We start from the raw sequence: 14,457 nt of genomic DNA, 5'->3' as shown, positions 1-14,457 counted from the left end.
GTGATCAGAGGGGGTTGGGGGTAGCTGTAGGGAGAGGGAGTGCCTGCCCCTTCTCTTTTCACAGGGAGGGTGCTGCCCTCGACCCCCAGCTGTGCAGCCCTGCCCCAGCCCACGCAGAGGCACGCATGCACACTGCTCCCAGGTGGGCAGCTCCCCTGAGGGCCTGAGTGGGCACCTGGTCAAGCGCAAGCGGAGCCCTCCTTACCTCTCTCCCAGGGTGGCTCTGAGCGGGGTCCCACAGCCCCCCAGCACACGCTTGCACAGATCAGCCTCCCATGGGCCCTTCCTCCCCCATTGCTGCTTTTCCGTTTGCCTATTACCAAGCAGAAGTTGCAGTCTGGTTTGCTTTATTTTTATATGTGAAATACCCCTCAAAGCCGGATCTTCTCCCATGTTCAGTAGTGGCTGGGGTCATCTCCCCCTGATGCCACCCTCTCCCCACCCCCATGTCATAGGAAACAGATGAGGTCTGGTGTCTCTGGTTTGAGGTGGGAAGTTGGGACCCATTCCTGTCTCATTCCCCTCCCGGATCCTCAGTTTGCCCTTCTGTGAAATGGGTGTATTGGGCGACACAGCTTTTTCATAAAGCACTGCTGGTGTCCAGGCAGCTGCTGAAGATGTGGTGGTCGAGGTTGCTGGCACTGGGGCCTCCAGCCTCCCACAGTCCCGTTTCATTCTCACCCTGCAAAGCGGTCAGGGTCAAAATGGGTTTCAGCCTTTGTCTGCTCTGGAAAGAGGTGATGATCAAGTCCCCAACCTCAGTGTGAGGCAGGCAGAGTGGGAGGGGTCACCCCACTTACAAGACCAGGAAACTGGGGCTCTGAGAGGCAAAGCTGCTTCACTGGAGCGAAGAGCCCAGCTGCTCTGGCCTTTTGGGGGAAGCCTCTTTAAAAGGTGGGGACCTGGGCCTTGGAGCCACTGCAAAGCCAGGGGGTACCCCTGAGCCAGGCGGTCCCAGGTGAGGAGTCAGCCCAGAGGAGGAAACCGTTAGCTCGGGGAGCTGGGCTGCCACCAGCCTTTCTAGCCTCTGGGTGGACCCAAGTGGACGCACCACCTTTTCTGCCTTTGGGGGTTTTGTTGGTTGTTTTTGGTTTGGTTTTTTTTTTGGTTTTTTTTGCACTTGGCCCACGCTGGACAGTGGAACCCGCCTGGTCAGTTCCACTTCCAGGCTCCCATGCACTAGCCCAAGGCAGCCTCTTGAGGGCTTGTGTGGTTTAAGGAATCACTTTTGAAAAAAGAAAGAAAGAAACGTGTTTAAAGGTTTTCGTTTTGTCTCTGTCTGCATCTCCTCTCAGATTCAGAAAGCCCAGAATTAGGGGCTAAAACTCTAGGAGAGGGGGTGTCCCCAGCCTGACCCTGTCTTGCTGATAGTCACCAAGACTCCAAAATAGGGAGGACAGGCTGGGTGGAGACTGAGGCACCCACTTCCCAGGCCTGTGGGGTCCCCCCATCCCGCCTTGAAGGAGTCAGCACCCCACTCCAACAGTGACTGAGCGCCTACTGTATGCAGAGCTCTGGCTAGGCAGAGGGGGGCTGGTGGTCTAACGAGGGACCCCCTTGCAAGAGGCCACAGTAGAAGGAACCAAGGGTTCTGGGTCTTCCCCCTGCTGTAGGGCGGAGTAGAGATGGAGACTTCTTGTTGTTGGTTTTAATTTAAAAACACAAAGGCCTAAAGAAATGTATCTTATAATTTTTTTTAATTTTTGAAAAGCTCATTTAATGAATTGTGCACGAATGAATTCTATATATATAAAATATACATATATAGCTCTATATTTGGGGAGGGGCACTGTCTCTTTTTTCTCTCTCTCATTTTAAAAATGAAGTGTCGTTGCCTTCGTCTGTGGTTCAACCATCCAGCTCCCAGCTGGCTAAACTTTGCCTCCAGTGGTTCAAGACAGGAAACTAGTAGGGTGAGCAGGAGACTGGAGATGGGGACGCCGCCTCAGCGTGGGGCTGGGTCCCCAGGCCACAGGCCCCTCTCCCAAAGGTTGCAGGTGGAGAAGACGCCTTGTGTTGGGTGTGGCTTTTGGTTCTGTCGTGCTGGGTTCGGTTGTTTCTGGGCCGGGGGAGGGGCGTCTGTGCTGATTACTCTGTCTTGTATGTTTCGTTCTGCTGCTCTTCAATATCGTATCAATGCCAGGAAGGGGGCACGAAAAGCCTCTTTTGCCCCCCCCCCAAATAAATTGTCACATTCCGAAGCTAAGGTCTAGCCCCGGGTCTGTCTCATTTCTTCCGGCTGGGACTGTGGTCTTCAGAAAGCTCAGGCCATGCCTCTCCTGGTGCGGGTGCAGCGAGGACAGGGGGCCCCTGGCCCTCAGCGGTGGCAGGCCAGCGCTCCGGCCAGATTCCAAGCTCCCCGCCTCCCACCCCACGTCCACCTCGTGGGGAGATGGGCTTGAGGGGAGCCCCCTACACAGGTAAGCTGCGGCGCGCGCCACTTCTTGGAACCCGGAGACTACCTGGTCAGCGGGCACGTGGGAGGGGTGGGGCTCCCGCCACTGTCCGCCCCCCAGTTGGAGTCACGGCACCCGCAGAGAGGGGGCCCCGGGAACTGGATCCCTAGCCCGCCGGTCATCACGGGGCCTGGGAAGGAGCAGGCCAGGGTTGGGGGCACGGGCTACCCTTGTCAGTAGTAGCCCTTGCTAACAAGCTGCTTCAGCTCAGAGAAACATCTGTTTTCTGGGCGCTCGTGTGCCTCCTCTGATGAGACGAGCAGCCTTGGGGAGCCCGTTGGACGCCCACAGGGATCCAAAAGCAGCAGACCCCGCAGATTCCCATGCCTGCCTCAAGGGTTTGCCACCCCGCCCATGTCCGTGAGCGGCACCTCCGTCCCTCCACGGCCACCCGTTTGCCAGGCCTGGAACAGGTGTCACCAGGTGTCTCCTTCCAGCCCTCCCCTTCCCCACCACCCTCACCCCCTTGTTGTGAAACCCCCAAGGCTCGCCTCTCAAAGGTCTCCCCACCCTGCACCCCCATCTCACCTGTCCTGACCCCGACTCCTTTGGCAAAACCTCCCTGATCTGCCGCACTCGCCCTGCACCTCCCCCCGCTCTTCCACATGATGCAGATGCCGCAGGGGCCTGGCAGCCCTGCCAGAGCCTTCAGGAAGCCCACTGCCCTGAGGATCGAGTCTAAAGTCCTCCCCACCACTCTGTCCGGGGAGAGCTCCCCGCCTGAGCCCCCACTCCGTGCCCCGTCTCGCTACGCGAGAGTCGCAGCTCAGTGCCTGGCACGTGGACCCTTGATTCGTCTTTTTCCGTCACCAAGCTCGGTTCTTCCTTACTAATGCGGTCAGTGAGGCTTGGGAGGGCCAAGCGGTAGACATGGGGCACCAATGTGACTCATCCAGCTGGCCCTGGTCGAAGAAGAGCATGTCTCTGTCCGGGACTGGTCTCCGTGCAGAAGCCGGGCAGGGAGATGGGAAGGTGGGTGAGGGGGGTGGGACCCAGTGTGGAGTCAGGGCTGACCTCCGTGGCACCTACTCCACGTGCACCCCTACCTTGCTTCCACCTCGTCGTCTTGCCTGGCTCAGTGCTCTGTTCTCCAGACATCCTCATTCGGTAGGTACTTAGTTAAGCAACAGCAACACTGGTGAGCACTCTCCCATCCCCCCCTCACACCCCTCCCACTCTCCCCGGTGACCAGTGCGGCCTCCAGTGATGAGCCTGTGTCACGGAGGAGGGCCCGGGGGTTGAAGAAATTCCTTTGCCCCAAGTGGCACAGTGGAGGGGGACTTCCCTCCAGCACATGACTTTGCCCCCCGCCCCTGCCCAGCTCTCTGGGATTGAGAACACGGGGGCTGCCCTTGGGAGGCAGGTGCGTTCAGGGATTAGTGTCACGACTGTCCCTTATCATGAGTCCTGCTGCCATCTCTTAGCAACTATGTCTGCCTATTAGTTGCAGATGAATGAGTGTGACCGGGGCAGCTCCTTAAGGTGGATGGAAGGGTTCGTGACGAGGACGGGGCAAGACCACGCAGCTCGGCTCAGGGAGCCCGACGTGCCCGTCTGAGGTCAGTGAGGGCGCCGTACGTGCAGTGCTGGCGTCGTGGGGCTTGTCTGCTAGGCAGTGCCTGACCAGTCCCCCCACCCACGTCCCTCGCCCTATTCCTGGCGTCACCAGGAGTCAGCCATGGGGTGAAGCTCAGGATTTGGGGCAAGGTGTAGAGAGTAGAGGTTGAGATGGTATGAGAATGACAATTGTGCAAAATTATTCAGTCGCTTCATAGAAGCTGAAAGTGTAATGGTTTTTCTGTCCTTGTTAAGCTGTACCTGAAGTGAAGGGGGTGGGTCAGAGTGGCAGCATCTAAATGCCGAGCCCCCCTCAACCAGATCCCAAGCCTGTGTGCCCATCTGCACCCTCCTTGTTCAGGCTGCTGGCTTCTGAGGGTTCACACTTCACAAAGGCCTCTGGCTGGGAGAGGCCCCACAAGGATAGCTCACCCACAGGGTGGGGCCTGGAAGGGAGCAGCGGGTGAGTGGGCGTCCTGGCCTCCAGACATCTGAGCCTCTGAGAGTCAGAGGAGGGACAAAGGCCGAGACTTGAAATCACCTCGTGAGCTATGATGAGACCTGGACATGGCCGAGGAAGTGGGGTTGACAGGAAGTGGCCAGAGAGATTTAGAATATTGAGGATTTGGTGATTGGCTTTGAGTGCCGTGAGAGGGGCCCTCTGAAAACCTCCTGGGTGTCTGGTGTAGGCATATGAGTGGGTGTTGGCATCACAGGCTGGGGGACCGGCAGAGGAGTCAGCCTGGGTGAAGCTGAGTGCAGTTTGGGACACCTTGGGTGCGAATCCGACAGAGGGGCCAGGAGGAATTTTCATCCAGAGATTTGAGACTCCTGCCCTCCCAGGTGCTGCTGGAGAAATCTGTCCCTTTGCTGAAGAGTCTTTGCCCCCAGGTGCACCTCAGCTCTGAGATGACTGGTCAGCAGACATCCTGGAAGGACCAGGATGAGGACTTAGGTGCTTAGCTGCTGAGGCCACTGGGAGATCCAGCCGCCGCCTGCCACCCCTACCCTCCCAATTTCCTGCCTTTCATCTGGGTGAGGTTGTGAGGCAGGTGGCTGGGGCGATGATGAACCCCGTCAGACAGGTGAGGAGGAGGGGCAGGGGGCTTGCCAGCGCCGCTCAGAAGCAGAAGAGTGGAACCCAGGTCTCGGGCGTGATGGATAGAAGCTTCTGAAGAGCCAGCTGCTCAACACAATACTTCGAGATACTAAAGAAAATAGAACATTCTTTGAAACACCCGACTGAGCTTCCAAGAGAGTAAAGAAATCCCCGGGGACCAAAAACAAACAAAGAGGAAGCCAAAATCAGGGTGACAAGCAGATGCGAATCCTTAGGCTGCCCCGCAGGGTGGGTGGCACGGGGACAGGGGTGGGGAGGTGTTGGCCTTGGCCTATCTTGGTAACCAAGAAGCTTGGATTTCACATCTATGTAGGGATGGGGGACAAGGCCTTGGGCCCCTTCCAAGAGAGATTTGGAACTAAGACACCTGAGTAAAGCTGGACCCGTATCCTCCGTGAAAGAGCAAGTGGGGAAAAAACAAAAACGAAAGAAACATCCTTTTGCAAAAAGCAGGAGGAGTTGTCAAAGAAGTTGGCTCATGTTTGGCTCTGTGGGAAAAATGAAAATGAAGTCTCTCTTGCGAAATTACAACTGTAGACCTTCCCTCAGACAAAATTTGAGGTTTGGATTTGCATTGCCCACACAGCCCCAGAACTCCTAAGTCTGGAAATTAATATAAAAAGCAAATGTGGGGTGAGTTACACCCACAGAGCATGTCCCTCTCTGGAGGGACATTCCCATAGTAAAGGCCACGTGGGATACTCACAGATAAAACCGTTGTTAACATGAGCTCTCAATCCCAAATTACAAAACATACAAAGGAGCAAGCCACCAACAGCAGAAAAACAAACAGCATATATAGAATCCTGCATCTGACGTGTTATTTGCAAACACACATCGAAGATTTCCAAAAACGACCGTGAATAGCATGCAGTAGGACATAAAGCAAGTCCCAATAAATTTCAAGAAGTTGGTATCACAGATCATGTAGAAATTAGAAATCAATAGCAAAATTATAACTAAAAGACAAAACCTCGTGTACTTGGACAGTAACCCAGATCTCTCATTCACCTACACCTTGCTCCTTCCCCAAACGTCTGAAATCTCTTTAGAACAATGAGATTCCAGGACGGATGTAAAGCTGCTAGTAGACGGCAGTCACATGGGAGGAGCACAGCCAGTGTGAGTTGAAACTGGGTGGGAACAGGTCCCTCCCTGGTCTCTAGACGGGATGTGATCATTAGAGCAAAAGACCGAATGCTTCTCTGTCTCTTCCAAAAATGAGCTCAGTGTGTGACAAAGACATGAGCCTGCATTTAAATGACAGCCGTCAGCCATCAGCCTTTATGAGCCAGAGGGTCTGGGAAACATTTATGCAGAGCCAAGGTGGGCTGATGGAAATGGGACAGAGCAGGTGGCAGGGGTTCTCAGTGCTGTGTCATAATGCCGAGGCCCCCTGCCGACGAGCAACATGCTCTTTTGGGGTGGACTTGGAGGTCCCTAGGGGTTCTCTGTTAAGGCTCCGATACTCCCATGTGCGAGCCAGGAAATAGGACACACTTTGGAAGAGGCACACGTGGACTCTGTCCCCACAGGGACTCATTACAGTGATTGTCATCTCACTGGCTCCCTAGGCAGTCCTCGCAGGCACTCAGCTCGGTTTCCAGGCAGTAGCGTCCTGAGGCTTGCTGCCCTTCCCATCCCTGGCCCCCTCCCTGGCTCATCGCCTGCCTGCCTTTCACAACTCAGGCACTGTGAAGAGACCCTTGTCCAGGTTCAGGTGGCCAGGACACTCCCCTCTCAAGGCCTCGGTGTTCCTCAGCATTAAAAGAGGCCAGGACTCCCTGCTTGGCACGGTTACTTGGGAGGACTGAACGTGATGGGTCAGAAAGGGTTTTGTTCAAGCACCACATGGGTAAGAAGGGTCATCTTCCCAATCCATGTAGCCAGAGTCAACCACTCCTCTGACTTCCCGCCCCGGAGTTCTAGCCTTCTGCTCACCAATTCTGGATGCCCTCCTCCCGTGTAACAGCTTAACAATGGTAGAAAAACAGTGGACAAGTCTGAGCTCTGCCGGCTGTGTGATCTCAGGCTGGTCAATCACCCTCTCTGGGCCTCTGTAACCTCTTCTGTAAAATGGAGGAGAGGGCTTCCCCTAATTGTCTTTTCCAACTCAGAATGACTCTAAGGATAACTAATGCATACAGAGTGGACTTCGCAAGGACTGACTCATTAAATCCTCACAATCTAGACAGCACAGTACCCACAACATATAGATGAGGGAACTGAACTCAAAAAGGCAAAGTAACTTGCTCAAAAATCCCTACGTGGTAGACGTGGGGTTTGAACCCATGCAGTCATACTTACCCACCATGCCAGCACCCTCCCTGTGTCGCCTAGTGGGTGAGGGCCCAATCACTGGAGCTGGACTGCCTGCCTGAGTGGGACCCTGGGCATATTGCTCATCTCTTCTGTGCCTCCGTTTCCCCATCTATAAAATGGGGGAGGAGAGTAATAACTCCCTTCCTCGTGGGATTGCAGGGAACTCTGCTGAGGGCTCCACGGGCCAGGCTCTGAGCTGCCCACTGGAATTTCATTCCGGCCTTAACCCTCCCGTGGTACAGCCAAGGAAACTGGAGAGACAAGTTGGGTCACTTGCTCCAGGCAGTGCTAACTTGTGGAGCTGGGACCGAAATCCAAAAGCCCCAGCTTCAACGTCCGTGCTTTCAACCACTCTGCGGCATCTCCACGTGATGCCCTCAAACTCCACGCTCAAAACCAAACTCCGGGCTGCAAATTGGCACTCCCCGCAGCTGCCTGACTCACCACCCTCCCTGACGGGGGCCTGAACCCTGCACCTTGTCTTTGACTCAGCCCTTCCCAGCTAGTCCCCAGCGTGGTGACTCACTGACCCCGGAATGGAAAAGCCACTCCGATCCCTCCCTCCTTCCTCAGCCCTGCTGCCCGCGCCAGTCCAGACCCCAAAGCTAGGGACAATGGATACCAAGTACCCCGCTTCCAGAGGGTAGCCTTGCAGAGGAGCTGGACAAAAATGCTCCTGGCCCCTCAGCCCTCCCAGGCGGTGGGGCTAAGGAGCCATGTGGGAGGTGGGGTTGGAGAGGGAACTGTCTTTAGAGACAGTTGGCATCACTCCCTAGCCTCAAGCCAAGTGAGGGAGCTTCAGAGAGCATGGGAGCATGGCATGTGTCCGCTGGGATTTGGGAGGTGAGGCGACTAGGGACAAAGGTGAGAGGCTGGCTTGAGTCCCCTGTTTCCACAAGGCAGGCAGGGACCGAGCTGCTTTGGGGACAGTTCGCACTCCCAGCATTTGGGGGCCAGGATGCAAGAATGTTTCCCGGGGTCCCGGGGGAACCTTGGAGAAGGCGGCTGGTTTGAGGTCATTTTGAATTAGGATCCAGCCCCAAGAGGGTTGGGGTGGGGAGGAATAATAAGGAAGGTGCACGTGATCCTATCAGAAGACTTCATGTTGGGTGGACCCCCAGTGACGGGTGCTGAAGGGGTGTTGTGAGTGCCAGCCAGGGGGTGCTTTGCCCAGGTAGGAACTGCAGGTGGGACATCCCTAGTGATGCAGGCTCTTGGAGGAACCCACAAAAATGCCCCTAAGGAGAAAGAGCCAGGCCCCCAGGCACTCACCTAACCCACCTGAGAACACAGACTCTCCTGAGGACACCTGAACCGGCCAAGCCAGACTTACCTTGTTACCTCTCCCTCCTCCCTGCTTCAAGCTCCAGCCCTGGAGAAACCAGAGGCAACGAGTGGGGGAAAGGGCAAGGGGAGAGCAGACCAAACTGGGGTCTTAGAGGAAAAGCCCACCGTGCCCCCTCCTGCTATATAGGTCTTTGAATTTAAGGCAGACTTGAGCTGGGGGAGAGGAGAAGCTTTGACTAGAGCTTAGAGCTTTGCTATTAGACCCGACTATTTTAATACCTAAAAAATAAGATAAAGCCCAAAAGTGACTGAACAAGCTCTGAGATATGCCCAGGATCTCATCCAGAGGTAGGGAAGTTTGGGTCAACAGAACAGGCTAACAAGGCAGCCACTGAGAAAGGGTAAAATTCTTTCTGCCTGCTGCCCGCCAAGCACAGCTCATCCTGTGTCTCCCTTCACTGCCTCAGCCTCCTAACAGGCCCTTTTACTTTCTTCTCCTGTTCCAACCGACCCTTGAACCCCATCCTAGTCTACCGGGCTGAGGCCTGCCAGAACAGCCTTCCCTGCACCGTGCTTTCATCCAGAGAGACAGTCTATCGTAGTGGCCATGAGCTTGGGTGTCTCTCTTTGGATCCCAGCTCCTTGACTTGGAAGCTGAGCGACCTGAAACGAGTTGCTTAACCTCTCTGTGCTCCAGCATCACCATCTGCAGCATGTGGATCGTGATAGCAGCATGCCTATTCCACCACGGTTCTGTGAGTCTTTAAAGGATTACATATAAAGCCCTTAGGAACATAGTAAGAAGCATTTCAGTGTCAGTGATCATCATTATTCTCAGATGCTTCCTTCTTGCTGTGTAATCTTGGGAAAGTCCCTTTCCTTCCCTGCTTCTCAGTTTCTGTATCTGAAAAATAAATTGTGTGTGGGTACAATTTGCTTGTGGCTACAGCTAATGCTGGTGGCAGACAAAACTTCAGTGAGGAGAGAGACCCAAGCCTGGACCCACCCCACGGTGGACCGAGAAGAGAGCTGGCAGGCTTGGCAGGCAGGAGTAGGGAGGGGTCCAGCCAGCAGGACTGCCCACTCTACCCTGGTCTCATGCCTTCTGCCTTCTTCTAGCCTCTAGGAGGGTCTCCCCAACCTGCCCCCACCTTCCCCTAGGGACCACCTTGGGCACCCAGTGCTAGATCAGGAAACAGATGGTTTCCTCACTGGTTCCTCACTGGACACACGTGAGCAGCCATCCAGGTGAGGTCCCAGGTACCCGCCCCCTTAGGCTCTAGCCCCATCACACGCCTCTGCCTGAGCCTGCAGTGTCCATCTGCCCCTGATCCGCCTTCATCAGGAAGCCTTTCCTCTTTCGTCCTATCTGTGGGCAGCACAGAACTGCCCATACCCATTTTACAGACTAAGAAAGGAAGGTTCCCTAAAACTCAGCTTTCCCGCCTCCAAGTGCAGTGTCTGCAAAATCCTGGGAGTCATCAAAAACCTGCCTTCTCTAGAGGAGCTAGAGTAACGGCCACCGGCCCTGAGGTTCCATCGTGCGTGAAGCAAGTACATCCTGAACACAGGCTGGGTGCCAGTGACCCAGATAGGAAGCAGCCTCGGTCCCAGACCTCAAGAAGTTCTTGAACTTGTGGGGAACGCAAGTTACAGATCAGTGCAACGGAAACGGGCACGGGGGCCACTGGCGAGGGCGGGAGGGGCGCCGCAGTGGCTGATGGGTTTACGCCGGCTCCTGGGGTCAGGGAAACGCCAGGAGAAGGGGCGGCACTAAGCGGGGGGCGGAAGGAAGCTCCCAGGACGTTCTGCTTCCTCACGGGGCAGGGGCTGATTGACTCTTAGAGTGAGAACATGCCACAGGGGGTCTGAAAACTTCTGGGTTCAAATTCCAGGTGTACACCCAGTGACCAGGGGACCTTGGTCAAATTGCTGAACCGACTTTCTTATGTGTGAAATAGGGATGGTTAGAATACGGAGTTCCAGGGTTGCCACAGGTGAGGACCTGGCAGGGTAAAAAGTACGGCGAGGAGGAACTGGGAGCATTTGAGATGCTGGTGAGACAGTGAGAGCCCCGGCCCCAGCCCTTACGGCCTCAGAGAGAGGATGCAGCCTTATTAGGCAGCCACTCCACTGGTCCTTCTTAGCTGGGCCTGGACTCAGGCACACACGCTCCAGCCAACTCCCAGGTCCCCCACAGGGAGGACACCCGTTTCCTCCTTGTTTCTCAGCCCCTCCTGAGCTGGGAACAGATGTCCTCGCTTCCTGCCCGAGCCTGAGAGGTGGGTTGGCTCCTTTCGCTGCTTCCAGGGAAGTAACAACCCTGGATGGAACTCTCTGGGCTTCCCCAGAGAGGAAAGCTCTCTCTTCCGAGGCTTCTGCCCCTCCTCTCTGGTTGGGCTCCTAATCCCAGCATCTGCTGCTAAAACAGAAACGTTGCTGGGCCCTACCGGAGCCCTGCTTCCCCCTGGAAGGCCCCAGTCTGGGATGTGTTAATGGAACACATATATGAGCCTTAGTCTGGATCATTCCCCAGCTCTGCTCGGAAAGGGGGTGGGAGGGGAACGAAGAAAGGGCAGAGCAACTATGGAGGGAGGCACTGTACGTACCTGGGGAATCAAGGTAAAGAAGTAAAAAAGGAAATGAACGTTTACTGAGCACCTGCCACAGGCTAGGAACAAATAAGGAAGGGGGTAGCATGTACGGGGCATCTACTGAGTGCCAGGCATACTGAGTGCCCTGGGAATACAAGGCAGCATGGTAAGAACTGGTCCCTGCCCCTGAGTCCCTGGGAGGTTTCATATATGACATCTCATGTGGTCTTCTAATTCTCATAACAATCCTATGAGGTAGGTACCATGGCCCCACTTTTTAGATGAGGAAACTGAGGTGGCTCTAGTCCAGGGACAGCCCATCCCTGGGCGGAGACTGGACCCTTGGGATGGGGATGTCCAGGATGGGCACAGGAAGTTCCCTTTGTCCTCAGCCCCCACCGCCCCACCCCCTGGGGAAAGGAAGTTCTTTGGCCCAGGAGCACAGCCCAAGAGGCGTTGTCTTCATTCACTGGGAGTTGGAGTATCCACAAGGGCCAGACCCGGAGACCCAGAGATGAGGATGACCGCTGGTCCCTGCCTTTGAGGAGCTCACACTCCTTCAGGAGACAGGTAAAGGGGGAGATCCTGTAGTAGAGGGAAGCCCGGGGGCTCAGGAAGGCAGGGAGAGAGAGAGTCACGTGGTACCAGCACTGAGGGAGTGCGATCTGGGGATAGTTAGGATGACTAACTGGCCGGATCTGCCCAGGACTGAGAGATTTCCTGGGACACAGGACCTGCAGTGCTGAAACTGGGTGAGTCGGTCACCCTAAGCCCTGAGATCAAAGTCTGGCTCTGCGTTGTGCCTGTGGCGGAAACTACCTAACTAGCACCCAGTCCCCCATTCTTCTAGCAATGACTTTATTATGGTCCGAAATTGCCCCCATACGATTCTACTGCCTCCCTCCCCTGCTTGCAGATCTGTTGTGCATGGACTTCACTAGGCTAGGGAAGGCAAGCGTATTCTTCCTCCCTTTACTCAGCAGAGCTAATAGCAGAAGGCAGGGGGAATTTAGACTCGGTGCTGGAGGAGGGAGACAGTGAATTCCTTTTGGGGTCCTGAGACCAACTGTGATGGGGGCTGTGGTTCATCCTACCACCCGCCACTTCTAAATGTCCCCTAAGGAAGAGAGGCCCAGGGTACCTCAGAGGGGCTGCTCCCTGGTCGTGTGTGGAGAAGCAGATCTTCACGGGGGAAGGGGGGAGCTGTGGCAGCCTTGGAGGGCACCTTCAGGATGCATCACAGCTTTGGTTGGTCGGTCGGTTGGTTAGAGCAGTTTTCGGTTCACAGCATATCGAGCAGAAGGTATAGAGGTTTCCCATACAACCCCTGCCCTTATATATACACAGCCTCCCGCATTAGCAACATCCTGCACCACAGTGGTACATTTGTTACGATCAATGAACCTACACTGCCACGTCATTATCACCCCGCGTCCATAGTCTACATTAGAGTTCCCTCCTGGTGCTGTACTTTCTACGGGTTTGGATAAATGGATATTGACAGGTAGCCACCATCATGGTATCATGGAGAGTTTCACGGCCCTAAAAATCCTCTGCGCTCTGCCTATTCATCCTTCCCTCCCCCATACTCCCTGGCAACCACTGATCTTTTCACCGTCTCCTTTGTTTTCCCTTTTCCAGAATGTCACACAGTATGGAATCATACAGTATGTAGCCTTTTCAGACTGGCTTCTTTCACTTAGTAATATGCATTTAGGGTACCTCCTTGTTTTTTCATGGCTTTTCATTGCTGGATAATACTCCATTGTCTGGATATATCAAAGGGCATCCTGGTTGCTTCCAAGTCTTGGCAATTATGAACATGCAGGTTTTTGTGTGGACATCACCCCAGCTTTTGAGCTGAAGCCACCCTCTTCTGGGGCAGTGCCCAATTAATGACTGGGCATGAAAAGCGTACTAGGGACTGGGCATTTGTGCCCAGTGCAAAACTTCCCTGATGGGCACTGTTGGCCCTGGAGCACCCAGTTAAGTTGACCAAGGCTTTGTCAGATCTGCATGGAGGTCTGAGGTTCAACCTTCCCAATTCGTCTTTCTCCTCTTTATTTTTCCCAGGTTTTAGCCCCCAGTCAATCACTTGCATGTCTAATGCCATCTCAGTGTGCTTCCCGAAGGACCCAACAACTAACACTCTTCCTCTGAAATCAATCCACAATCCACCCAATTCTCTCCATCATCATGACCTCTAAACCCCTCATTCCTCTCATCTGGATGGTTGCATGGTCCCTACTTGGTCTCCATGTTTCCTCTCCTATCCCTTTATGACCCAGCCCCCACACAACTACCATTGACCTTTTACGAACACAAACCATATGGTGTTACTTCCCTGCTTAAAGCCCTCCAGTTGGGCTTCGAATCAAACCCATTCCCTTCCCCTGGCCTGTAAGGGCCCACATGACCTCACCCTGCTTTCCTCTCCAGCTTCCTTTCTCCCCGGGAGTTCACTCTGCTCCAGCTCCATTGGCCTTCTTTCTGTTCCTGGTATATATCAAACTCATTTCTGCCTCAGGACCTTTGCACTAGCTGTTGCCTTTGTCTAGCACACTCAGTCCTTCCCCAAGTTTCTACATGGCTGGTTTCTCAGGTCATTCAGGTCTCAGCTCAAATGCACGCCTTTTCTGACAACCTTATAAGTAATGCCCATCTCCTAACTCCCCACCCCACACACACTTCCTATAACTTTCTATCACGTCACTTTTAAAATTTCCCTATCGTTCTCATTACTATTATAAATTAACTTGTTTATTTAATTATTCATTTATTTACCACTCGCCTCCCCACTATAATATAAAACTTGAGAGCTTCTCTTGTTTCCAGCTCTCCCCAGTGCCTGGCGCTATGCCCGGTCCAAAGTTGGTCTCCAAACATATATTTTGAATGAATGCCTCTATTTGTTCATTTAGGGCAGAATTCCCTTTCCCTAAGGATGGAATGAAAGTAAAGAAATAAAAACCTCAGAGACGTGAGCTTTAGAGGGAAAATGTGCGGACTATTGCAGTCTTATGGAAGTTCCCCTGAGAATCCTATTCTGACCACCTCTTGATGAGTTCTGTGTTAGGATCAAGGGGGGTCTCTCCCAGAGCCCCAGAGAGATGGGTTAGCC

This window comes from Leucopleurus acutus (assembly GCF_964270905.1).
Source record: "Leucopleurus acutus genome assembly, chromosome: 11".
Taxonomy (NCBI): domain Eukaryota; kingdom Metazoa; phylum Chordata; class Mammalia; order Artiodactyla; family Delphinidae; genus Leucopleurus; species Leucopleurus acutus.
The sequence above is the reverse complement of the archived record's forward strand: the minus strand, read 5'-3'. Positions refer to the sequence as shown.